At 47.3% G+C, this 27,525-nt stretch overlaps 1 pseudogene; it reads right to left on the reverse strand.

Moving 5' to 3' along the window:
- Positions 1-2,529: 2,529 nt before the first annotated feature.
- Positions 2,530-3,139, reverse strand: LOC120924970 (annotated as a pseudogene).
- Positions 3,140-27,525: the final 24,386 nt, after the last annotated feature.

Below are 27,525 nucleotides of genomic sequence, written 5' to 3' on the forward strand. Positions count from 1 at the left end.
GCAACAAGTCTATTGATTTTTACAGGATTGGTTATAAGATACCTTTTAACGTTCAGTTTTCTTACAAATTCATGAACATCAATAAAAGTTTGGAATTTATTGAAAAGCTTGGAGTTTACAACGGGTTGCAAACTTAAGACCACATTCCATTGTGATTGCTGTGATTGGCTACAGCTTTCACATAGAATAGGGTCACTGTGATTAGCCCTGTACCATGTGATTACTGTGATCAATCATATAGATCACAGAAATAAGCAATGGCATCATAAATGATAGCCATTTTTTACTACTTTTCATGTGATTGCTGTGATTGGTCACTACCAGGGTCAATCACAGCACCCTAGTACCCCTATATGTGATCCAGTGGACACAGCAGTCACAGATCGTGCCACTGCATGGCCCCAAGGTTGCACACTGGTGCCACAAGTGGGAGGTTGCACAGGTGCATCCTCCTAGAACGTTTGTCTCACCTGTTTACATATGTGTAGTGGCCAGGCAGGAAGCCATTCAATAAGCCCCCTACTCACTAACCCCCACAACCACCATGCCAGGGTTGTGGGAAAGAAGCTCCTAACTATATTAACATTGGGACGATGTGCTTTGCCAGGGGAGTACTCACTGGCAAGGCACTATCCCCATGTTGAGGGCATGTCGCCTGGTATGTTTTATTGGGATATCGGGTTATCTGTCTTCACCCTATAGACAGAACTGGGCTTTGCATTATCTTTTTTGTCTGTTTATGTCTTGTCAGTGTTCTCAACATAATAATTGTTTGCCTCACACTTTTTGCTGTCCCCTCTTGTTCAGCCCTTTGATCTCTTGGATGCGTTCCAATGTGTAGAGTAGCCTTTATTATGAAAAATAAAAATTCTCTATACATATATATATATACTTTTTTGTCAATAAAACCAATTAATATATTTTTTGAATACTTTGTGACTTGTCTCGTCACTCAATCAACCTAGTCCTCCCAATTTAAAGTCCCACTGAGGAAACACACTCCTCGGAGTGTATACAGTTAGCCTGGTATGTTTTATTGGGGTAGGCTGCACAATCACCCCCACTTCCTTGTCTGGCCTGCAAAGGCTGCATGCTTATATAAGGACCTTGTATCGATTTAGAAGGAACCACATGTTTTTTTCCTTGTTTGTTGTTTGGGCTAGCTATCCCTTAAAATCCATACCAGATTTTTTTTTAGGATAAGGCCTCATTCACATGGACAGACAGTTCAGGTCCGCCTGTCAGTTTTGACGGCGGACCTGAACGTCCGCTCCATGCATCCCTATGGAGCGTCGGATGTCAGCGGAGACATGTCCGCTGACATCCGACCCGATCCGCTAAAAACAGACTGTGACGGTAGTAGAAAATATCCCCGTCAAGCATTCCCTTCTTCTCTGATAAAAGAAAATCACCCAATATTCCACGAGTAGAAATATCCCTGGAATCGCCGAATAATCCACACATGAGCCAAAGCTTAATGCTGGAACCAGACTGACTTTTAATGACACACACTCTGCTTTTATGCCATTCTCCCATGCAAGAGAGACTCCCACAGACAATTATGAATTACCCAATTACACCATAGTTACATCCCACACATCTCCTCCCCTTAGCCTGAGAGGTAACCCAATTACACATACAGTTAGTAAAAGTATCTTTTGTCCCTTACTGGCAGCATGGCAATCTGGTTTAAACAGGTTTTACAGAGGCCTCTATCCTGGAGACAAAGGGGAAAGTAATCCAATTATCCAGGGCTAGAGGCAGACTCCATTGAGCACATGGTTGCAAAAAGACATAAAACACTTTAGAATACAAAAATTCACCTTTTACACATAACACACATACATTAAAATAGCAGGGAGAGAATTAAACTGAAGCATATAGGCAATTGCATAAAAGTCCTTCACAATGGCCCCCCTTTTTCTCCCTGCTCCGGCAACTCGGTTGGACCTTTCCTGGTCCAGTAGGGTTGACGGGTTCAGAGCTTTTAGTCCGAGGTTAACTCCGTTTGGCGTGACAATCCATCTGCATTCCTGTTTTGCTTGCCTGGGCGATAATGAATCGTAAAGTCATAGGGCTGTAAGGCCAAGCTCCAGCGTAGCAAACGGGCGTTGTCCCCTGAAACTCGGTTAAGCCACACCAAGGGGTTGTGATCGGTGAAGAGAGTGAAAGCCCAGCCATAAAGGTAAGGTGTGAGCTTTTTGAGTGCCCATACCAAGGCCAAACACTCTTTTTCAATGGTGGCGTAACTGACCTCCCTTGGCAACAGCTTCCGACTCAGGTATGCCACCGGGTCGTCAGATCACACGCCGGTCAGTTCCCAAGTCTTTGTGCGATCTGCAGAGTCACCAGAAGTGAGGGTGTGAAGACGGCAGATGGGTCTGTGCACCGCCGTCTAGGTGTCCCGCTATGGGAGGGGGCAGGTTATGGCTCTGAAGTGACAATCACAGGAGATTCATAAAAAGAAAAATTGATATTTGTTGAAATGCTGTAGCACTGGTGCTCAGAGTCCGGGGGGGGGGGGTTGGATCAGTGCCCCATAGGGTCAGCCACCACCTGCTCCCTCTGCAGCCGCCGGTTCTCCTCTTTGAGCTTCTCCAGCTCCATCTCCAGTTCATGGAGCCTGGGGGGGTCGGCCTGCTGTGACCTTAGGCGGTTGTTCTCCTCTTCCATGCGGCTCATGCACTTCTCCAGCTCCATGTACTCACGGATCAGCTCCTGCTTGCTCATGTCCTGCAGGCTCTCCACGTGGTACTTCTCGTAGGTCTCGAAAAAAGTCCTTCTGCAGGAACTTGGTGCCGTCGCTGGCCATACCGTCGCTGCCCGTGCCATCCTCCTCCTCGTCGTCCTCTGTGCTGTCAAGGTGGATGGGTGGCAGGGTGGCGGGGGCCCATTTTGGCGGCGGGCACAGGTCGGGCTCCTCCAAGCCATGGTCCTCCGTCAGGAACTGGGTGGTGTTGTAAGGGGCCACCGGTTGGCCCTTGGCGAACATCTCGGCCTGCATCTTGGACGCCCGCTGCAACTCCCTCTCCTCCAGTCGCTTCTTCTCCTCCCAGGTCAGCTTGTTATACGGCTTCCAAGACCTCTTCTTCTTGGAGGGTAGCCGGCGGTGCCTCTTTCTGCCCAGCTCCCTCCAGGGCCCCTCTGGCTCATGGCTGTCGCCCACCCGGCTGTCTCTTAATCCCCGGGCGGTTTTTCCGTTAACCATGACCGGCTGACAATGGTGTTTCCTGTTGTCCGTAATAACAAATTGTACCATGAGGGCTTTCGTAAAGGGTGCCCAATGGTTCTTCCTGACCCAGCTCCTGGGGATCCCAAGCCGAGTCTACACAATGGGCTGCTGCTGGTGGGCGGTACCCAGGTCGAGACCAATTTGACCTGGTGTTGTCGTCAATGGGGCAATTCTGCTTGAAGTGACCCAGCTGTATGCACCGGAAGCAGCGTTGTTCGTTGTCCTCCTGGCGTGGATAGCGAGGGCTAGATGTCACCGGTCTGTTAGGAGGTTGGTATCTAGCGGCTGGTGGGTGTGAGGGCACCGTTGGTCGTGGAGGTTGTACCCGTGGTGTGACCTGGTTCGTCTTGCGAGTATCCGCATATTCATCCACCAACTTAGCGGCCTCTGGTAGAGTCATGGGCCTGCGATCTCTCACCCAGTCTTTGACATCCGACTGGATGTGATTGTAAAATTGCTCCAGGAGCATTAGTTGCAAAATGTCCTTTGCGGTGGTGGCCTGACTGCTGTTAACCCAGTTAGAGGCCGACAGGGATAACTGGCATGCCCATTCCACGTAAGAGTCTTTATTGGTTTTGCGTGAGTCCCTGAGCTTCTGTCGGTAGGACTCTGGGGTTACTGCATAACGAGCCAGGAGCACTTCTTTAACCCTGGCGTAGCTATGGATCACCTGCTCTGGCACGGTCCGGAAAGCATCAGAAGCTTTTCCTGACAGTTTGCCTGACAATATTGAAACCCACTCTCCTCTAGCTATTCGGTGCAGGTTACATTGTCTCTCAAAATCTGCCAGGTAGTTATCAATTTCACAGTCTTTTTCATCAAAAGCTTTAAAAGCGCTAAACGGAATCTTCCTTGTGTCTGCTGTGCTGTACTCACTGTTTGGAGAATGTGCGGCTGCTTGTTGGACTGCTGCCAGTTGTAACTGTAGCTCTGCGTCTCTTATTTGTTTAGCCTCCTCCGCTAACAGGTCCATCAATTTCAGCACCACATCCGCCATTGGGTTCGGACCGAACCATGCTAGCTTCTCTCTCATTACCTTGTTGGCTGGTGATTCCTCCTCCTGAATCACTGGTGTCTCCATCTCTTGTACTGCTGGTGTTGCTACAACCAAGTTCTCCTGGTCTAGCTCCATTAATTCTGCTATGATGACCCGCTTGGTTTTGTTGCTAGCAATCCTTCCACGAACTTCCAGTAGTTCTTTCAGTGTATTTCTTTTAAGCCAGGTGTACCAGCCTTCCATTCACTGTTCCCAGTGTCTGCTTGGAGTCCTGGTGTAAAGGAAAGTAGAAGGAAAAATCCAGCTGCTGCCAACCAGTTGTGACGGTAGTAGAAAATATCCCTGTCAAGCATTCCCTTCTTCTCTGATAAAAGAAAATCACCCAATATTCCACGAGTAGAAATATCCCTGGAATCGCCGAATAATCCACACATGAGCCAAAGCTTAATGCTGGAACCAGACTGACTTTTAATGACACACACTCTGCTTTTATGCCATTCTCCCATGCAAGAGAGACGCCCACAGACAATTATGAATTACCCAATTACACCATAGTTACATCCCACACATCTCCTCCCCTTAGCCTGAGAGGTAACCCAATTACACATACAGTTAGTAAAAGTATCTTTTGTCCCTTACTGGCAGCATGGCAATCTGGTTTAAACAGGTTTTACAGAGGCCTCTATCCTGGAGACAAAGGGGAAAGTAATCCAAGTATCCAGGGCTAGAGGCAGACTCCATTGAGCACATGGTTGCAAAAAGACATAAAACACTTTAGAATACAAAAAGTCACCTTTTACACATAACACACAGACATTAAAATAGCAGGAAGAGAATTAAACTGAAGCATATAGGCAATTGCATAAAAGTCCTTCACACAGACGTATGGGGACATGTCCCCATCCGTCCATGGCGGATCGGATCGAGTAAGATCTGATGAAAACGGACATGCTGTCCGTTTTCATCAGATCGCTCCATAGGAGACAGCGGTGCCCGACAAGCCCCTCCCCGCTCAGTGAGCAGAGAGAAGCTTGTCATCCGTCGGCTCAGCGGAGATCTGCGGACAGATCTCCCGCTGAGCTGGCGGGAGCAGGCGGACTCCGCATCGACGGAGTCCGGCTCGTGTGAATGGGGCCTAAAGGTCTGGTATTTTGCAGTAATAGGTTGTATACGTCATACAGATGCACCACTTCACAGGCTGGTTCAGAGAATTCACCAAGCATGTTTTTTAAAGAAATTAACATTTTGTTTAATGTTTCACTTTAAAAATTATAAAAAAGTGCAAATGGAATTTTCTAAAATGTATGCATGTAGTACTTGTTTATAAACACAAGTCTTTACAGAGAGAGTTTTTATCTATGTTATATACAGGTAAAAAAGAAACACCTAATGTTAAACATTAGGAATTATGACTTAAAGTGGATGTAAACACAATTTTTTTGGATGTCACAATGTAGAGAATACGATTTCCTATCATCTGTGCCCAGTCTTGCCACACAGAGTTAATCCAGCTCTGAGCAATCCTCTTTTTATTGTTTAGTGAAATAAAACAGACTTACAGATAAAAACCAAAGTCCTTGCTTCGAGTGACAGGTTATTTACATATCTCGTGCACTAGCTTGCAGACATACACAGCCTGTGTAAAAAGTGCACAATTCACACCCCCCTCCCCTCTCCTCCTCTCCTCTCCTCTCCCCTCCAGCTCTCCCAGGATTGACTGCCTTTCCTGTTTTTTGACTAAATGTTTTCATAATATGGGGTGTGATCCACAGTTCAGTGTGATGAGGAAATGCTGCAGTGAACAGCCATCCGAATATACATAGACAAGTGATTAGGGGAGATGTATTTAGTCCGAGCTTAAGTGATCTTCTTATTATTATTGTTATATTGCAGTGTGTGTGTCTGAGGTCACCTGATCACATATGCAACATTCCTATATTACCAGGATGTGTTATGTTGGGGAGGGGTGGACTTCTCACTTTTTATACTTACACCCAGTAAGGCTGAATGAACTTAGGGCTGGTTCACATTAGTGCGCTGTGCGAGATCGCAAGTGATTTGCACTGCACTGCTGTTCAGATCACATGCGATGTCTGTGCGATGCGATTCGCATCTCATTTGGACCAAACACGCACAGGACCTTTTTTTTGGTCCACACCAGAATCGCATAGGTGATCACACCCATGCGATCCGGTTCATGTCCTGTCAGTTCGCAGTGCGATATGCAAGCTGAAATGGGGGTCAGTGGCGTAGTGGTCGGTGTCAGTGGGCTAGTGGATGGTGTCAGTGGATGGTGTCAGTGGGGTAGTAGTCGGTGTCAGTGGAGGGTGTCAGTGGGGTAGTAGTCGTGTCAGTGGATGGTGTCAGTGGGGTAGTGGTCAGTGTCAGTGGACGATGTCAGTGGGGTAGTGGTCAGTGTCAGTGGACGATGTCAGTGGGGTAGTGGTCAGTGTCAGTGGACGGTGTCAGTGAGGTAGTGGTCGGTGTCAGTGGTCGGTGTCAGTGGACGATGTCAGTGGATGATGTCAGTGGGGTAGTGGTCGGTGTCAGTGGACGGTGTCAGTGGACGATGTCAGTGGGGTAGTGGTCGGTGTCAGTTGGGTAGTGGTCAGTGTCAGTGGACGATGTCATTGGGCTAGCGGACAGTGTCAGTGGATGGTGTCAGTGTGGTAGTAGTCGGTGTCAGTGGACGGTGTCAGTGGGGTAGTAGTCGGTGTCAGTGGACAGTGTCAGTGGGGTAGTGGTCAGTGTCAGTGGACGATGTCAGTGGGGTAGTGGTCGGTGTCAGTGGAAGATGTCAGTGGGGTAGTGGTTTGTGTCAGTGGATGGTGTCAGTGGGGTAGTAGTCTGTGTCAGTGGGGTAGTACTCGGTGTCAGTGGGGTAGTAGTCGGTGTCAGTGGACGGTGTCAGTGGGGTAGTGGTCGATGTCAGTGGGGTAGTGGTCGGTGTCAGTGGATGGTGTCAGTGGGGTAGTAGACGGTGTCAGTGTCATTTGTAGGCTGTATGCTTTGAGGCTTGGTTCACACTGGTGCGATTCGGGAACCCTGCGAATCCACTACGGGTTCCCACATCGCACCAACGGCAGTTCACAATGCCATATGCGAAACTGCTGGGGAGTGTCATACAATGGTAATGACACCCCCATTTCAGCTTGCATATCGCACTGCGAACTGACAGTTTGGACATGAATCTGATCGCATAGGTGTGAACACCCATGTGACCAGGTGATTTTGGGACCAGTGGGGTAGTGGTTGGTGTCAGTGGACGATGTCAGTGGGGTAGTGATCGGTGTCAGTGGACGATGTCAGTGGGGTAGTGGTCGGTGTCAGTGGGCTAGTGGATGTGTCAGTGGATGGTGTCAGTGGGGTAGTAGTCGGTGTCAGTGGATGGTGTCAGTGGGGTAGTAGTCGGTGTCAGTGGACGATGTCAGTGGGGTAGTGGTCAGTGGACGATGTCAGTGGGGTAGTGGTCATTGTCAGTGGACGGTGTCAGTGGACGATGTCAGTGGGGTAGTGGATGGTGTCAGTGGATGGTGTCAGTGGGGTAGTAGTCTGTGTCAGTGGACGGTGTCAGTGGGGTAGTGGTTGGTGTCAGTGGACGATGTCAGTGGGGTAGTGGTCGGTGTCAGTGAACGGTGTCAGTGGATGGTGTCAGTGGGGTAGTGGACGGTGTCAGTGGATGGTGTCAGTGGGGTAGTAGTCGGTGTCAGTGGACGTGTCAGTGGGTTAGTAGTCAGTGTCAGTGGACGGTATCAGTGGGTTAGTAGTCGGTGTCAGTGGATGGTGTCAGTGGGGTAGTAGTCAGTGTTAGTGGACGGTGTCAGTGGGGTAGTGGTCGGTGTCAGTGGAAGATGTCAGTGGGGTAGTGGTCGGTGTCAGTGGACGGTGTCAGTGGATGGTGTCAGTGGGGTAGTAGTTGGTGTCAGCGGACGATGTCAGTGGTGTAGTGGTCGTGTCAGTGAATGGTGTCAGTGGGGTAGTGGATGGTGTCAGTGGATGGTGTCAGTGGGGTAGTAGTCGGTGTCAGTGGACAATGTCAATGGGGTAGTAGTCGATATCGGTGGACGATTTCAATGGGGTAGTAGTCGGTGTCGATTAACATAGGGGCTATTGGAGCCGCAGCTCCAGGCCCCTTCCTCAAGATAGGCCAATTTGCCCCCCAAAAAAAAAAAAAAAAAAAAAGATCGACTTTGAGGACTGTAGCTCGGCGACCAGGGGTCACATAGACCCCAAATGGGGGGTATGTAGCCAAAGGCCCACCCCGCCACTGGTTAAAATATGGGGCTCCTATCATTTATGGTTCCGGAGATACGGGGCTGCTTGGGCAGCCTGTCAGAAGCTACATACAGAGCGGCCAGTTTAAATACAAGCTGACTGAGAGGATGAGATCACAATGCTCATAATAATTATTTGTATATTACTTATGGTAATTAACCCCTTGCCACCCAGGCCAATTCTGACACTTCTCTCCTACATGTAAAAATCATCATTTGTTTTTTGCTAGTGTAGCGCCCCCTTGCTTTCAGCATGGGCACTACGCCTAAATTTAGTGGGAAGGGAGAGTTACTTTGCTCCCTTCCAGTGTTTGTTTAAATTTGGGACCTCTGTCATTCTAGAAATGTCCACTGGGTCAGTCTGAGGTCAGGGAGTGCAATGCCACCCCTGGCCGGCAGCTGGCGCCAGAGGGGTTCTAGCAGAGCAGATCTCCTCTCAGCAGCCAATTAGAGATGTACAGAACTGTTCGCCAGCGAATAAATCGCGGCGAATTTTGCGCGTTCGCGTTCGCCGATGCGCACGAACATATGCGATGTTCGATCCGCCTCCTATTATTTTTCATTGAGCAAACTTTGACCCTCAATTTCACAGTCAGCAGACACATTCCAGCCAATCAGCAGCATACCCTCCCTCCCTGACCCTCCCACCTCTAGGGCAGCATCCATTTTAGATTCATTCCGAACCTGCATTCTTAGTGAGAGGAGGGATAGTGCTGCTGCTGCTGAATTGATAGGGAAAGAATAGCTAGAGTAGTGTTTTCAGTGTCCTGAACGACTCATCTGATCTCTGCTGTAAGGACAGCACCCCAAAAAGCCCTTTTTAGGGCTGGTAACCCCAAAAAGCCCTTTTTAGGGCTGGTATATCAGTCTGCTTTTTTTTCTCTGTAATCTTATCTCATTGCAGTTGCCTGCTAGGAAGGCAGCCTGTGTGTGTCAGGATCACAGCGTACACTGTGCCCAGTGCCATCCCATCTATCTTGGTGGCTTTTTTTTCTCTGTAATCTCATTGCAGTTGCCTGCTAGGAAGGCAGCCTGTGTGTGTCAGGATCACAGCGTAAACTGTGCCCAGTGCCATACACCACTCATCTATCTTTCTTGGCACAGTAGATAACATTTAAAAAAAAAAAAAATATTACTGCAATATAATTGCAGTCAGTTGCCTGTCTGCCAGCGTGTGTCAGGGTACAGCGTACACTGTGCCCAGTGCCACCCACCACCCATCTGTCTTGGTGGCACAGTCGATAACATAAAAAAAAAATAATAATAATTATTACTGCAATATAATTGCAGTCAGTTGCCTGTCTGCCAGCGTGTGTCAGGGTACAGTGTACACTGTGCCCAGTGCCACCCACCACCCATCTGTCTTGGTGGCACAGTCGATAACATTAAATAAAAAAAAAAAAAATGATTACTGCAATATAATTGCAGTCAGTTGCCTGTCTGCCAGCGTGTGTCAGGGTACAGCGTACACTGTGCCCAGTGCCACCCACCACCCATCTGTCTTGGTGGCACAGTCGATAACATTTAAAAATAAAAAAAATTATTGCTGCAATATAATTGTAGTCAGTTGCCTGTCTGCCAGCGTGTGTCAGGGTACAGCGTACACTGTGCCCAGTGCCACCCACCACCCATCTGTCTTGGTGGCACAGTACATAACATTTAAAAAAAAACTAAAATTTACTGCAATAGAATTGTAGTCAGTTGCCAGCGTGTGTCAGGCTCATAGTGTAAACTGTGCTCACTTGCCCAGTGCCACCACTCATATATCTGGTGGCATAGTATATTAAATTTAAAAAGAAAAAACACAATTTTGACTGAAATAGAATAGCAGTTAATTGTCTGCAGGTGTGTGTCAGGCCTACAGCGTCTACTCTGCCAACTTCTGCCAGTGCACAGTGCCACTCATATCTGGTGTCACAGTAGCTTAGTACAACTAAACAAATAATAAAAAATGACCTCTGATCTCTGCTGTAAGGACAGCACCCCAAAAAGCCCTTTTTAGGGCTGGTAACCCCAAAAAGCCCTTTTTAGGGCTGGTATATCAGTCTGCTTTTTTTTCTCTGTAATCTTATCTCATTGCAGTTGCCTGCTAGGAAGGCAGCCTGTGTGTGTCAGGATCACAGCGTACACTGTGCCCAGTGCCATCCACCACTCATCTATCTTGGTGGCTTTTTTTCTCTGTAATCTCATTGCAGTTGCCTGCTAGGAAGGCAGCCTGTGTGTGTCAGGATCACAGCGTAAACTGTGCCCAGTGCCATACACCACTCATCTATCTTTCTTGGCACAGTAGATAACATTTAAAAAAAAAAATTATTACTGCAATATAATTGCAGTCAGTTGCCTGTCTGTCAGCGTGTGTCAGGGTACAGCGTACACTGTGCCCAGTGCCACCCACCACCCATCTGTCTTGGTGGCACAGTCGATAACATAAAAAAAAAATAATAATAATTATTACTGCAATATAATTGCAGTCAGTTGCCTGTCTGCCAGCGTGTGTCAGGGTACAGTGTACACTGTGCCCAGTGCCACCCACCACCCATCTGTCTTGGTGGCACAGTCGATTACATTAAATAAAAAAAAAAATGATTACTGCAATATAATTGCAGTCAGTTGCCTTTCTGCCAGCGTGTGTCAGGGTACAGCGTACACTGTGCCCAGTGCCACCCACCACCCATCTGTCTTGGTGGCACAGTCGATAACATTTAAAAATAAAAAAAATTATTGCTGCAATATAATTGTAGTCAGTTGCCTGTCTGCCAGCGTGTGTCAGGGTACAGCGTACACTGTGCCCAGTGCCACCCACCACCCATCTGTCTTGGTGGCACAGTCGATAACATTAAATAAAAAAAAAAAAATGATTACTGCAATATAATTGCAGTCAGTTGCCTGTCTGCCAGCGTGTGTCAGGGTACAGCGTACACTGTGCCCAGTGCCACCCACCACCCATCTGTCTTGGTGGCACAGTCGATAACATTTAAAAATAAAAAAAAATATTGCTGCAATATAATTGTAGTCAGTTGCCTGTCTGCCAGCGTGTGTCAGGGTACAGCGTACACTGTGCCCAGTGCCACCCACCACCCATCTGTCTTGGTGGCACAGTACATAACATTTAAAAAAAAACTAAAATTTACTGCAATAGAATTGTAGTCAGTTGCCAGCGTGTGCCAGGCTCATAGTGTAAACTGTGCTCACTTGCCCAGTGCCACCACTCATATATCTGGTGGCATAGTATACTAAATTTAAAAAGAAAAAACACAATTTTGACTGAAATAGAATAGCAGTTAATTGTCTGCAGGTGTGTGTCAGGCCTACAGCGTCTACTCTGCCAACTTCTGCCAGTGCACAGTGCCACTCATATCTGGTGTCACAGTAGCTTAGTACAACTAAACAAATAATAAAAAATGACCTCTGATCTCTGCTGTAAGGACAGCACCCCAAAAAGCCCTTTTTAGGGCTGGTAACCCCAAAAAGCCCTTTTTAGGGCTGGTATATCAGTCTGCTTTTTTTTCTCTGTAATCTTATCTCATTGCAGTTGCCTGCTAGGAAGGCAGCCTGTGTGTGTCAGGATCAAAGCGTACACTGTGCCCAGTGCCATCCACCACTCATCTATCTTGGTGGCTTTTTTTCTCTGTAATCTCATTGCAGTTGCCTGCTAGGAAGGCAGCCTGTGTGTGTCAGGATCACAGCGTAAACTGTGCCCAGTGCCATACACCACTCATCTATCTTTCTTGGCACAGTAGATAACATTTAAAAAAAAAAATTATTACTGCAATATAATTGCAGTCAGTTGCCTGTCTGCCAGCATGTGTCAGGGTACAGCGTACACTGTGCCCAGTGCCACCCACCACCCATCTGTCTTGGTGGCACAGTCGATAACATAAAAAAAAATAATAATAATTGTTACTGCAATATAATTGCAGTCAGTTGCCTGTCTGCCAGCGTGTGTCAGGGTACAGTGTACACTGTGCCCAGTGCCACCCACCACCCATCTGTCTTGGTGGCACAGTCGATAACATTAAATAAAAAAAAAAATAATTACTGCAATATAATTGCAGTCAGTTGCCTTTCTGCCAGCGTGTGTCAGGGTACAGCGTACACTGTGCCCAGTGCCACCCACCACCCATCTGTCTTGGTGGCACAGTCGATAACATTTAAAAATAAAAAAAATTATTGCTGCAATATAATTGTAGTCAGTTGCCTGTCTGCCAGCGTGTGTCAGGGTACAGCGTACACTGTGCCCAGTGCCACCCACCACCCATCTGTCTTGGTGGCACAGTACATAACATTTAAAAAAAAACTAAAATTTACTGCAATAGAATTGTAGTCAGTTGCCAGCGTGTGTCAGGCTCATAGTGTAAACTGTGCTCACTTGCCCAGTGCCACCACTCATATATCTGGTGGCATAGTATATTAAATTTAAAAAGAAAAAACACAATTTTGACTGAAATAGAATAGCAGTTAATTGTCTGCAGGTGTGTGTCAGGCCTACAGCGTCTACTCTGCCAACTTCTGCCAGTGCACAGTGCCACTCATATCTGGTGTCACAGTAGCTTAGTACAACTAAACAAATAATACAAAATTACCTCTGATCTCTGCTGTAAGGACAGCACCCCAAAAAGCCCTTTTTAGGGCTGGTAACCCCAAAAAGCCCTTTTTAGGGCTGGTGTATCAGTCTGCTTTTTTTTCTCTGTAATCTTATCTCATTGCAGTTGCCTGCTAGGAAGGCAGCCTGTGTGTGTCAGGATCACAGCGTACACTGTGCCCAGTGCCATCCACCACTCATCTATCTTGGTGGCTTTTTTTTCTCTGTAATCTCATTGCAGTTGCCTGCTAGGAAGGCAGCCTGTGTGTGTCAGGATCACAGCGTAAACTGTGCCCAGTGCCATACACCACTCATCTATCTTTCTTGGCACAGTAGATAACATTTAAAAAAAAAAATATTACTGCAATATAATTGCAGTCAGTTGCCTGTCTGCCAGCGTGTGTCAGGGTACAGCGTGCACTGTGCCCAGTGCCACCCACCACCCATCTGTCTTGGTGGCACAGTCGATAACATAAAAAAAAAAAAATAATAATTATTACTGCAATATAATTGCAGTCAGTTGCCTGTCTGCCAGCGTGTGTCAGGGTACAGTGTACACTGTGCCCAGTGCCACCCACCGCCCATCTGTCTTGGTGGCACAGTCGATAACATTAAATAAAATAAAAAAATGATTACTGCAATATAATTGCAGTCAGTTGCCTGTCTGCCAGCGTGTGTCAGGGTACAGCGTACACTGTGCCCAGTGCCACCCACCACCCATCTGTCTTGGTGGCACAGTCGATAACATTTAAAAATAAAAAAAATTATTACTGCAATATAATTGTAGTCAGTTGCCTGTCTGCCAGCGTGTGTCAGGGTACAGCGTACACTGTGCCCAGTGCCACCCACCACCCATCTGTCTTGGTGGCATAGTCGATAACATTTAAAAAAAATATTTTTATTACTGCAATATAATTGTAGTCAGTTGCCTGTCTGCCAGCGTGTGTCAGGGTACAGCGTACACTGTGCCCAGTGCCACCCACCACCCATCTGTCTTGGTGGCACAGTACATAACATTTAAAAAAAAAACTAAAATGTACTGCAATAGAATTGTAGTCAGTTGCCAGCGTGTGTCAGGCTCATAGTGTAAACTGTGCTCACTTGCCCAGTGCCACCACTCATATATCTGGTTGCATAGTATATTAAATTTAAAAGGAAAAAACACAATTTTGACTGAAATAGAATAGCAGTTAATTGTCTGCAGGTGTGTGTCAGGCCTACAGCGTCTACTCAGCCAACTTCTGCCAGTGCACAGTGCCACTCATATCTGGTGTCACAGTAGCTTAGTACAACTAAACAAATAATAAAAAATGACTGGCAGAGGCAGGCCACCCCGCAGGGGCTATCGTGGTCGTGGTGCTGTGATTCCCTTTGGCCCTAGAATAATGCCCAGTGTTCAGAGGCCACGTACCCTAAACTTGAAAAGTTCTGAGGACATAGTTGACTGGCTAACACAGGACACCCAATCTTCTACAGCTTCTGCTCATAACCTTGACACACCATCCTCCTCCAGCTCAGCTTCGGGCACCTCTCAAGTTACCACTCGCCCGCATGCCGCCACCACCAACACTAGCATCACAGCTGCTTCACTTGATCTGTCAGAGGAGTTATTTACACATCAGTTGGAAGAAATGAGTGATGCGCAACCATTATTGCCAGAGGTTGTAGATAAAAGGGATATGACTCAGTCAGGCAGCATAACACACATGGACGTATGGTGTGATGATGATGTACCCGCTGCTGCTTCCTTTGCTGAGTTGTCAGATACAAGTGAAGCGGTTGATGATGCCGATGTGTCCGGGGATGTCACGTGGGTACCCGCTCGAAGAGAAGAAGAAGAGGGGAAAAGTTCAGATGGGGAGACAGAGAGGAGGAGGAGACGAGTTGGAAGCAGGGGGAGGTCGTCGCAGGGAGCTAGTGGCACAGTCAGACAGCATGTATCGGCACCCAGGGTCAGCCAGACAGCATGCCAATCAACACATGCTGTTGCCACCACCAGAATGCCGGCATTGCAAAGCTCAGCAGTGTGGCATTTTTTTTGTGTGTCTGCCTCTGATAACAGTGATGCCATTTGCAACCTGTGCCAAAAGAAACTGAGTCGTGGGAAATCCAACACCCACCTAGGTACAACTGCTTTGCGAAGGCACATGATCACACATCACAAACGCCTATGGGATCAACACATGATGAAGAGTACAAGCAGCACACAAGCTCAAAGCCACCATCCTCCTCCTGGTGCAGCATCTTCAGTCACATCAACCACTGCTGTCCTCCTTGCCCCCTCTCAACTATCCGCCACTCCATCTCTCACCTTGAGCAGTTCCTGCTCATCTGCCCACAGTTTGGTGTCTGTCAAGGACATGTTTGAGCGTAAGAAGCCAATGTCACAGAGTCACCCCCTTGCCCGGCGTCTGACAGCTGGCTTGTCGGAACTCTTAGCCCGCCAGCTTTTACCATACAAGCTGGTGGAGTCTGAGGCCTTAAAAAAATTTGTAGCTATTGGGACACCGTACCCGGCCGAAATTTCTTTTCACAAAAGGCAATCCCCAACCTGTACTCTATTGTGCAAAAGGAAGTCATGGCATCCTTGGCACACAGTGTTGGGGCAAGGGTCCATCTGACCACTGATACCTGGTCTGCAAAGCACGGTCAGGGCAGGTATATCACCTACACTGCGCATTGGGTAAACCTGCTGACGGCTGACAAGCATGTAATGCGTGGCTCTGCAGAGGAGTTGGTGACACCGCCACGACTTGCAGGCAGGTCTGCTGCCACCTCCTCTACTCCTCCTACTCCATCCTCTTTGATAACCTCCTCGGCTGAGTCATCTTCTGCTGCTGCGTCTTGCTCCACATCAACTTCACCCCCCCAGCTCCCCAGGGGCTATTCCACATCACGCATACGACAGTGTCACGCCGTCTTCAGGTTGACTTGCCTGAAAGCAGAGAGTCACACCGGACCAGCACTCCTGTCCGCCCTGAACACACAGGTGGATCAGTGGCTGACTCCGCACCAACTGGAGATCGGCAAAGTGGTGTGTGACAACGGAAGCAATTTGTTGGCAGCATTGAATTTGGGCAAGTTGACACATGTCCCGTGCATGGCACATGTGATGAATCTGATTGTACAACGCTTTGTGCATAAGTACCCAGACTTACAGGATGTGCTCAAGCAGGCCAGGAAGGTGTGTGGCCATTTCAGGCGTTCCTACACGGCCATGGCGCACTTTTCAGATATCCAGCGGCGAAACAACATACCAGTGAGGCGACTGATTTGCGACAGCCCGACACGTTGGAATTCAACACTCCTAATGTTCGACCGCCTGCTCCAACAAGAAAAAGCTGTCAACGAGTATTTGTATGACTGGGGTGCTAGGACAGCCTCTGCGCAGCTGGGAATTTTTTTGCCACGTTACTGGACGCTCATGCGCAATGCCTGTAGGCTCATGCGTCCTTTTGAGGAGGTGACAAACCTAGTCAGTCGCACTGAAGGCAGCATCAGCGACATCATCCCATTTGTTTTCTTCCTGGAACGTGCACTGCGAAGAGTGCTGGATCAGGCCGTAGATGAGCGAGAGGAAGAGGAAGAGTTGTGGTCACCATCACCACCACCAGAAACAGCCTTATCAGCATCGCTTGCTGGACCTGCAGAAATGCTGGAAGGGGAGTGTGAGGAAGAGGATTCAGAGGAGGAATGTGGCTTTGAGGAGGAGGAAGACCAACCACAGCAGGCATCCCAGGGTGCTCATTGTCACCTATCTGGTACCCGTGGTGTTGTACGTGGCTGGGAGGAAGAACAGACCTTCAGTGAGATCAGTGAGGACGAGGAACGGGACATGAGTAGCTCGGCATGCAACCTTGTGCAAATGGGGTCTTTCATGCTGTCGTGCCTGTTGAGGGACCCTCGTATAAAAAGGCTGAAGGAGAACGACCTGTACTGGGTGGCCACGCTACTAGACCCCCGGTATAAGCAGAAAGTGCCTGAAATGTTACCGAATTACCGGAAGTCGGAAAGGATGCAGCAGTTCCAAAATAAATGAAAAAGTATGCTTTACACAGCATACAAGGGTGATGTCGCAGCACAACGGGAATCTAACAGGGGAAGAGGTGAAAGTAATCCTCCTCCTACCATGACCACGCCGGCAAGGACAGGATGCTTTACAGACGTGTTGTTGATGGAGGACATGTGGAGCTTTTTCAGCCCTACGCGTCGCCACAGCCCTTCGGGGTCCACCCTCAGAGAACGAATCGACCGACAGGTAGCAGACTACCTCGCCTTAACTGCAGATATCGACACTCTGAGGAGCGATGAACCCCTTGACTACTGGGTGTGCAGGCTTGACCTGTGGCCTGAGCTACCCCAATTTGCGATAGAACTTCTGTCCCGCCCCGCTTCAAGTGTCCTTTCAGAAAGGACCTTCAGTGCAGCAGGAGGTATTGTCACTGAGAAGAGAAGTCGCCTAGGTCAAAAAAGTCTAGATTACCTCACCTTTATTAAGATGAATGAGGCATGGATCCCGAAGGGACTGACAGTGGGCGATACATTTGACTAAAGGCCTGATGAGATGAGCTTCCTTGGGCTACAAATGGTCCACACGCTGCTGTATTTTATCTCTGCCGGATGACTTGCGTGGCTTATCCGCCACCAACTAGGGTTCAAGCCTCAATGTTTTAGTGCACTTTCTGCCTGGAAAACGTCAATTTTTCTGGCAGCTGCTACAGCAGCAGCTGCAACAATACCTGATTTTTTTAGACATGTGTACATGCCTCATTTTTCTGGCCTCTGGTGCTGCACTGTGGCTGCAAAAACAAAACAAAAAAAAAGGCACAAACATGTGTCAATTCCCCTTCGTGATCGCTACCTTGTTGTGGTGAAGGGGCTTGCGTATCACAATGAAGTGACCACCTCTATGAGTGTGTTGGCAATGACAATGCTGGCACACCCAAGATGATAAGGTCGTTGCTTCATTGTGATCAGATCAAAAGTGATCAGCTGGATAATTTTGCATAGAAAAACCATTAAATTTCTTTGTGATCATCTAAGGTGATCATTAAAGCCTACTAGGCCAACAATGGGCCCACACTGCAGAATCATTGTTTTCTGGGTCACTTAACCACTAGCCGACCAGCCGCCGTCATTGTACGGCGGCAGGTCGGCTCTCCTGGGCGAGACCACGTCATTCTACGTCGGCTCTTTGAGCCGCCACTAGGGGCGCGCCCGCGCGCCCCCCGCTCGCCCCCGACTCCCGTGCGTGTGCCCGGCGGGCGCGATCGACGCCGGGCACACGCGATCGCTCGTTACAGAGCGGGGACCGGGAGCTGTGTGTGTAAACACACAGCTCCCGGTCCTGTCAGCGGGGGAAACGCTGATCTTCTGTTCATACAATGTATGAACAGAAGATCAGTGTTTGCCCTAGTGAGGCCACCCCCCCCCCCCACAGTAAGAACACACAAGGGACATACTTAACCCCTTCCCCGCCCCCTAGTGTTAACCCCTTCACTGCCAGTGGCATTTTTATAGCAATACAATGCATTTTTATAGTACTGATCGCTATAAAAATGCCAATGGTCCCAAAAATGTGTCAAAAGTGTCCGAAGTGTCCGCCATAACGTCGCAGTACCGAAAAAAAACGCTGATCGCCGCCATTACTAGTAAAAAAAAGATATTAATAAAAAATTACATAAAAATACCCCCTATTTTGTAAACGCTATAACTTTTGCGCAAACCAATCAATAAACGCTTATTGCGATTTTTTTTAACGAAAAATAGGTAGAAGAATACGTATCAGCCTAAACTGAGGAAAAAAAATGTTTTTTTATATATTTTTGGGGAATATTTATTATGGCAAAAAGTAAAAAATATTCATTTTTTTCCAAATTTTCGCTCTATTTTTGTTTATAGCGCAAACAATAAAAACCGCAGAGGTGATCAAATACCACCAAAAGAAAGCTCTATTTGTGGGAAAAAAAGGACGCCAATTTTGTTTGGGAGCCACGTCGCACGACCGCGCAATTGTCTGTTAAAGCGACGCAGTCCCGAATCGCAAAAAGTACTCTGGTCTTTGGGCAGCAATATGGTCCGGGGGTTAAGTTGTTAACTGTCACTGAACTACCTCAGAACGACCATAGGCTTTGAAAAACCCCCATCGCCTGCAATCTCAAAAACGTTCATTGACGTCAGTGAGGACAAGGAACGGGACATGGCTAGCTTGGTATCCAACCTTGTGTAAATGGGGAGTTTGCGGTTGTGCAAATGGACTGTTTGCAGGTGTTTGCGGTGCGTTAAACGGGGAGTTTGATCTGTCAGTGTTTGGTCTGTCACTGTGAACCCTAACCCTATTACAGACAGGGTTAGGGTTACAGATAGGGTTAGGGTTACAGATAGGGTTTGGGTTAGGGTTACAGATAGGGTTAGGGTTACAGATAGGGTTAGGGTTATGGTTACAGATGGGGTTAGGGTTAGGGTTACAGATAGGGTTAGGGTTACAGATAGGGTTAGGGTTAGGGTTACAGATAGGGTTAGGGTTACAGATAGGGTTAGGGTTAAAGATAGGGTTAGGGTTACAGATAGGGTTAGCCTGGAGTTGCAGCCTAAGATCCAACGGTGTAACACAGTTACACCTGTCAGATCTTAAGGATATCTATGCGTAACTGATTCTATGAATCAGTCACATAGATACGACCGGCAGAACTACATATACACCGTCGTATCTCTTTGTGAATCTGGCCCATTATATATAAATAAAACACTAAAGTAAGGCCCCTTTCAGATGTGCGGACCGTATGTCCGCTTTTTCATCCATCCGTTTGTGGATGAAAAAGGAGAAAACATTGGTCCCTATGAGATTGCGGATGTCAGCAGATAAACATCCGCTGACACCCGTAATCACCCGCCTCTGCAAAGATCAGATTTTGCGGACGGAAGAAAACCCTATTTTTTCTTCCGTCTGCAGATCGGATCAGATGAACACGGACACACGGTCCGTGTTCATCCGATCCCCCCATAGGGAAGAGCGGAGAAAAGACAGGGTGGTCCCTGCACAGTGTGTGGGGACCGCCCTGTCAGCCGCCGGCTCAGCAGGGATATACGGAGCGATCCCCGCTGAGCTTACGGACACACGGAGGCGGATCATTACTGATCCGCCCCATGTGAAAGGGCCCTTAGCACGATTTTTTTTGTATACTAAGCCAGTGGCCATCAACCCTGTCCTCAGGGCCCACTAACATGCCAGGTTTTATGTATTACCTTGGGGAGATGCAGACTAGAATGCTGCAATCACTGAGCAGCAAAATATATGACCTGTGATGTATTTCAGTTATCTTGCAAACCTGGCCTGTTAGTGGGCCCTGAGGACAGGGTTAATGACCAGTGTCCTAAGCGATGCTTTAATTTTTTTTACAGGTTACATGTTTAGAGTTATAGAGGAGGTCTAGTGCTAGAATTATTGCTCTCGCTCTAACGATCGTAGCGTATGTAACCTGTGTGTATCTGGCTCTGATACTAGCCAGGGCCTTCTCAGGACCTGCTAACCTGTGGATGGGGGAATTACTCCTGCAGTGTTATTGTATTCTGTCTGTGAATACAATGATCAGTGTTGCTAACTATAGCTGGCAGCACTGATTGTTTTGGGAAAAACCTGACAGGCTGGTTGTACTCAAGTCAGATAATAGATTGACTTGTGTAAAACCAGCTAGCCCATACATAGATCGACTATGGCTGGTCTCTGCCTAATTGGCGTAATTTCAATCCATGTATGTACCGCTTAACCATTACGCATTTCCTAAACATTCTTCCACAAACCTTTAAATTTTTCCTTCCCAGATTCCTTCATCCTCCTCACCTGTACATACTCTCCACACTCCTCTCCTATACATAGTGCCCACTGTCATACCCTGCACACTCCTCTCCTATACAAAGTGCCCACCATCATACCCTCCACACTCCTCTCCTGTACATACTGTTCACTGTCATACCCTCCAAACTTCTCTCCTATACATAGTGCCCACTGTCATACCCTCTACACTTCTCTTCTATACATAGGGCCCACTGTCATGCCCTCCACATGTCTCTCCTGTACATACTGCTCATTGTCTTACCCTCCACACTCATCTCATGTACATACTGCTCAGTATCAGACCATCCACACTCCTCTCATGTACATACTGCTCGCTCTCATACCCTCCACATTCCTCTCCTGTACATACTGCCTATTGTCATACCCGCCACACTCCTCTCCTGTACATACTGCTCATTGTCTTACCCTCCACACGCATTTAATGTACATACTGCTCAGTATCATACTGTCTACACTTCTCTACTGTACATACTGCTAACTGTCATACCCTCCACACTTCTCTCCTGTACACACATTCATAAACTCCTCAATTGTACATAGTGCCGGCTGTCATACCCCCCACACTAGTATCCTGTAGATACTGCCCCATCATACCCTCCACACTCCTCTCCAGTGCATACTGCCCACTATCATACCATCCACACTCCTCTCCTGTACATACCACCCACTGTGATACCCTCCACACTCTGCTCCTGTACATACTGCTCACTGTCATACCCTGAACACTCCTCTCCTATACATACTGTAACCCAACCTTACCCTTCACACTCTACATATTGCCAACAATCTTTCTCTCCACATTCCTCTCCTGTACATACTGCCCCCCATCATACCCTGCACACTCCTCTCCTGTACATACTGCCCACTGTCATACTCTCCACATTCCTCTCCTGTACATACTGCCCACTTTCATACCCTCCACACTCCTCTCCGGTACATACCACCCTCTGTCATACCCTCCACACTCCTCTGCTGTGCATACTGCCCACTGTCATACCCTCCACACTCCTCTCCTGTACATAGTGCCCACTGTTAGACCCTCCACATTCCTCTCCATCACCCGCACATACTTCCCAGTTTTATACCATCCATATTCCTCTCCTACGCCTCTTACTCACAAAAACAGTTCTTTAAAATTATACAGAATATCCTTAATATTACCAGCTCTAGAATGGGCACACTTTTGTTAGTTCAACTAAAGGAAATCTTCTCAGTCCTCATATTTGTTTTTTCCCATTATTAGTACTTATTTAATTTTGTGATGACTACTGTGATGTATAGAGGAACATCTCAGCTACTCTAAATATAGCACTTGTAAAAAAAAGTGTCCCTTAAAAATATTTTTGAAATGTTGGCAACTATGCACTTAGGTACTGCCCAAGGGCCACCGGGTCAGTTGGGGGCCCCATGAGAGGCTCCAGGGGATCCTGTGATAATAAAGCGGTAGTAAAGTTCGCTAACATTACTACTTTTTAGAGGCCCTGAGGTAGGTTATGCCATAGTGTACAAATATGCACAGCATATTAGCACATTAGGGTACACTTAAATTGTCAGACTGAGCCCTCCAGTGCTGCGATCTGTCTGGTGGGTCCCGGGCGCTTCCATCTTCACCTGGTCTTCCTTCTGGACTCTGTGCCTTCGGTCACTTGCCTTGGCTGCGTTGAGATCTCTCTCTCTCTCTCTCTCTCTCTCTCTCTCTCTCTCTCTCTCTCTCTCTCTATCATTGTTTGTATATTTATTTTTTATAAAAGGCCCACCAAAATCCTCAGCACCAGGCCCATGATCTTCTTAATCTGGCCCTGGAGTAACACACAAGTTACTCTGCTCAGTTATCACAGGACACACAGCGATCGGTAATGAACGCTCTCTGTGTCCAATTCAGAAAAGAAAGGGGCTGGTAATTGGCCCCTTCCTCCGCTCTCCATCCTGACAGATTCGCCCCTCCCCCTTCCCCGCAGGGGAGGAGAGGGAAGCAATCAGCTGCGAGGGGGGGTGGAGGGGGAAGACACAGCAGGCGGATGAGGTGGAGGCTAGAGAAGAAGAAGGGGGCTCTGGAGGAGGCAGACACGGAGGACAGTCGGGGATGATCTGTGCAGCAGGGACAGCTGTGAACACCGCGATCCCCCATGCATGGCTTTTCAGGTGAAAGCCAAAGGGAGAGAAGGAGAAGCGGCTGATGAAAACCATGCATGGGGGACCATGGTGTTCACAGCTGTCCCTGCTGCACCGATCATCCCCTGACTGTCCCTGGACATACACATGTGTGCAGAAGTGACAGGGGCCGTGAGCGCGCTCTGCTTTTTCACAGAATGTGCTCTGTCACTCCTGCACATGCACGCCAGTCTCAAGGCTCGTTCTCGTAAACACTGGTTGGGAGTGTAGTGATGGGCGGAGGAGTCCTCTGACGTCATGACTTCACCCACCGAGGGCCAGAAAATAACACGCCCACAGATTCTGCAATATTGCGGGGCTCCAGGCAGGTGTGGGGGGGACTTTTTGAATATAAGGGTACATACATTCGGCATGTATAGCATTATAGATTTGAAATGTGCTAATGATATAAATTTGATGACATCCATTTTAATGTGAGATAATAAATTAAAAACCCTTTTCTGTCTACAGTATAGTTTGTAATCACCCAAGCACATAGAGGCAGCCTTATTTGCCAATAAGAAATAATACCCCCTATGCACTAAACTGATAAATACGTAGTATATATTTATGCATATAAATCCCTAATGAACCAGATAATATTCATAAAATATGTAAAACACCAACAACCAAAATCGCTTTGGTATATACAGTAATAACCCCAAAAAGTAAAACATTAAGTCTATAATGCCTCATATAATAATAATAAAAAAAAAACACTTAAAGTAATCCGAATAACATTGTGTCAATGAAAACATAAATAAAGATAAAATAATACAGTGGTGTCCTGTGCTTCCATAAAATAACAAATAACAATAATCAAATAAAAAAATATAAAAATGTCATTTGGGTACAGTGTTACGTGACTGTGCCAATGTCAATGTCATTCAAAGTGTGGCAGTGCTGAAAGCTCAAAATTGGCCCTGGCAGGAAGGGGGTAAAAATGCTTGGTATTGAAGCTGTTAAACTGAGTGTTTTACAAGATAAGGGTTCACATATACTTTAACAGCATGATACATACTCGGGATGAGCTTCGTATTCGAGTCAAACTCATGTTCGACTCGAACATCGTATGTTCGATCGTTCGTCGAATTACGAACGTTTTGGGCCGTTCGCGCCAAATTCGAGTTCCGTTTGATGGCCCATAATTTACTGCAGCATCGCAGTGCATTTCTGGCTGATGATTGGCCAAGCATACACTATGACCCGCATGCTTGGCCAATCACAGCTTCCAAAAATGGAGAGCCATAATTGCCCAAAGCCAGGGTGGCTTTGGCCAATTATGTCTCAGGGGGTTTAGTACATGCCCCACACTATAAAAGGCAGCCTGCAGGTGTCATGAATATGCATCAAGCCTGTCTGCCTACCTGATCTCCATGTGTTCATTAGAGGCAGATCCTGCTCTGGTTCCCCTTTTTATCACTTCCTCTTCCTGTATGGCTCCACCCTAGTCCATCCCAGGAAGCCTATATTAACCGTTGCTCTACAGGTCTGCAGTGCTGTTCAACAGTGTTCCATGCTTAGTTCCTGTCTGCAGTGTATTGCTAGTTCCTGTTTGCAGAGTGCTACGATCATCTTCCGTGTACCGTTTTGGCTTGTCCCCGACTTCCCTGTCTGCCTGTGCCCCTGACTATTTGCATGTTCCACGGTTATCCTTGTCTGCCTGTTGCCCTGACCTCGGCCTGTCCATCACCACTGTTTGGTCTGCTGGCTGCTTCCCCCTTCTCCCTGCGGAGTGTGACTTGAGGAATCTCGGGGATGCGACCTGGACCCAGTAGCGGCCAAGACCATCCTTACCATCAAAGGCTCTGGTGAATACAATACTGGGTCTTAGACTCCGCGCCCTGGGTGATCTTAGGTTCACGCTTCGTCTCCGCTAGCAGCAGTCGGCCATAGGATTCACCACCCTGTGGTGCATCCCTGACCCCTACGGGGTGCACTTGTCACCTGGCTACGGGTGACCTGACAGCAGGTCAGCCTTGTGTAGTGTGTTGCAGTAGTTAAAAGAGAGAAGACAGAGAGAGAGTGTCATTTTTAGTAGGTAGATAGAGCAGGCAGGCAGGCAGGCTAGTCAGTTAAAGTTACAGTGTGTAAAGGATATATATGCATCCCAGGTGTTGTATACATATTTATACACTGTATAGTTTAGCTAGATCAGCTCTTCCTAATTTACTGGCAGGCAGGTGATTGTGCTAGCTGCAGTATTCTCATGTGGTGTATTGCCTCTGTCCTCTGCAGTGTGCACTATAAAGCTACTTGGTGTGTACTGCCTTTGTCCTCTGTAGTTTGCACCTAAAGCTACTTGGTGTGTACTGCCCATGTCCTCTGTAGTTTGCACCTAAAGCTACATGGTGTGTACTGCCCGTGTCCTCTGCAGTTTGCACCTAAAGCTACGTAGTGTGTGTACTGCCTTTGTCCTCTGCAGTTTGCACCTAAAGCTACTTGGTGTGTACTGTCCGTGTCCTCTGCAGATTGCATCTAAAGCTACGTGGTGTGTGTACTGTCTGCGTCTGTGCTATTTTTCTCAATATTGCAGGGACCAGACATTACATTAAAGCCGCAAGCAGTTTTAAATTACTTTTTCCTTCTAGTAATGTCATTTTGTGCAGGGACAGTTCTAAACACGTGCCACTTCACAGGCATACTATAGACACCCAGCAGGTACGATATTTAAAATAATTTTTCATATTTATTTTTTTAAGCATCATTAAAATCACTGCTCCAGAAAAAACAACCGTTTTTAAAACTTTTTTCCATTGATACATGTTCCCTGGGGCAAGACCTGGGTTCTCAAAGACGTTTTCCGTCAATAACTTGCATATTAGGCTTTAAAATTAGCACTTTTGAATTCGAACGTTCGAGTCCCATAGACGTCAATGGGGTTCTAAATGTTTGCGCGAACAGTCGGTCTGTTCGAAGGTTCTGGTGCGAACCGAACAGGGGGGGCGTTCGGCTCATCCCTAATACATACTAACAAACAATCTAAACAAGATTTGCTTGCATGAAAGCCCATTTGTTTTACATTGATCTTCAAATGTCTTCAGATTTCGACAAAACAAAGAGAAATATTTATCATGCAGAAATAGAAACCTCCATTAAACAAATTAAATAGGGCTGCGGAAATTAACGATTAATTGTTCGATTAATCGTTAATTTCTTTGATCGACTAAAAATATTTTGATCGATCACGATCCGCGGAGTGAGCTCCGCGGTCTCGCCCATAGGAAAGACCGCGGCTTCAGCCTAGCTCCGGAGCCGCGGCCATCTTGGTCCACCCGGCGTCAGCCGAGTAGCGGCGCACTGACATCATCGTCACCTGCCCGCCTGCTCGTATCATCTTCCCTTTCGCACGTGTCAGCTACTCTGCGGATGGGTCTGCCGCCTGATGTAGGTAAGAGAGCACAACCATCCATATTAAAGCATGGGGGCAGATGTGTCTATTAAAGCATGGGGGCAGATGTGTCTATAAAAGCATGGGGGCAGATGTGTATATAAAAGCATGGGGGCAGATGTGTATATAAAAGCATGGGGGCAGATGTGTATATAAAAGCATGGGGGCAGATGTGTATATTAAAGCATGGGGGCAGATGTGTATATAAAAGCATGGGGGCAGATGTGTATATTAAAGCATGGGGGCAGATGTGTATATAAAAGCATGGGGGCAGATGTGTATATAAAAGCATGGGGGCAGATGTGTATATTAAAGCATGGGGGCAGATGCTGTAATATACAAATCTGCCCCCATGCTGTAATATACACATCTGCCCCCGTGCTGTAATATACACATCTGCCCCCGTGCTGTAATATACACATCTGCCCCCGTGCTGTAATATACACATCTGCCCCCGTGCTGTAATATACACATCTGCCCCCGTGCTGTAATATACACATCTGCCCCCATGCTGTAATATACACATCTGTCCCCGTGCTGTAATATACACATCTGCCCCCATGCTGTAATATATACATCTGTCCCCGTGCTGTAATATACACATCTGACCCCATGCTGTAATATACACATCTGTCCCCGTGCTGTAATATACACATCTGCCCCCATGCTGTAATATACACATCTGCCCCCGTGCTGTAATATACACATCTGCCCCCGTGCTGTAATATACACATCTGCCCCCATGCTGTAATATACACATCTGTCCCCGTGCTGTAATATACACATCTGCCCCCATGCTGTAATATACACATCTGTCCCCGTGCTGTAATATACACATCTGTCCCCGTGCTGTAATATACACATCTGTCCCCGTGCTGTAATATACACATCTGCCCCCATGCTGTAATATACACATCTGCCCCCATGCTGTAATGTACACATGGGGGCAAATGTGTATATTCTTGCAGCATGGGGGCAGATGTGTATATTCTTGCAGCATAGGGGCAGATGTGTATATTAAAGCATGGGGGCAAATGTGTATA

Source organism: Rana temporaria, chromosome 1, assembly GCF_905171775.1.
Source record: "Rana temporaria chromosome 1, aRanTem1.1, whole genome shotgun sequence".
In the NCBI taxonomy this organism is placed as follows: domain Eukaryota; kingdom Metazoa; phylum Chordata; class Amphibia; order Anura; family Ranidae; genus Rana; species Rana temporaria.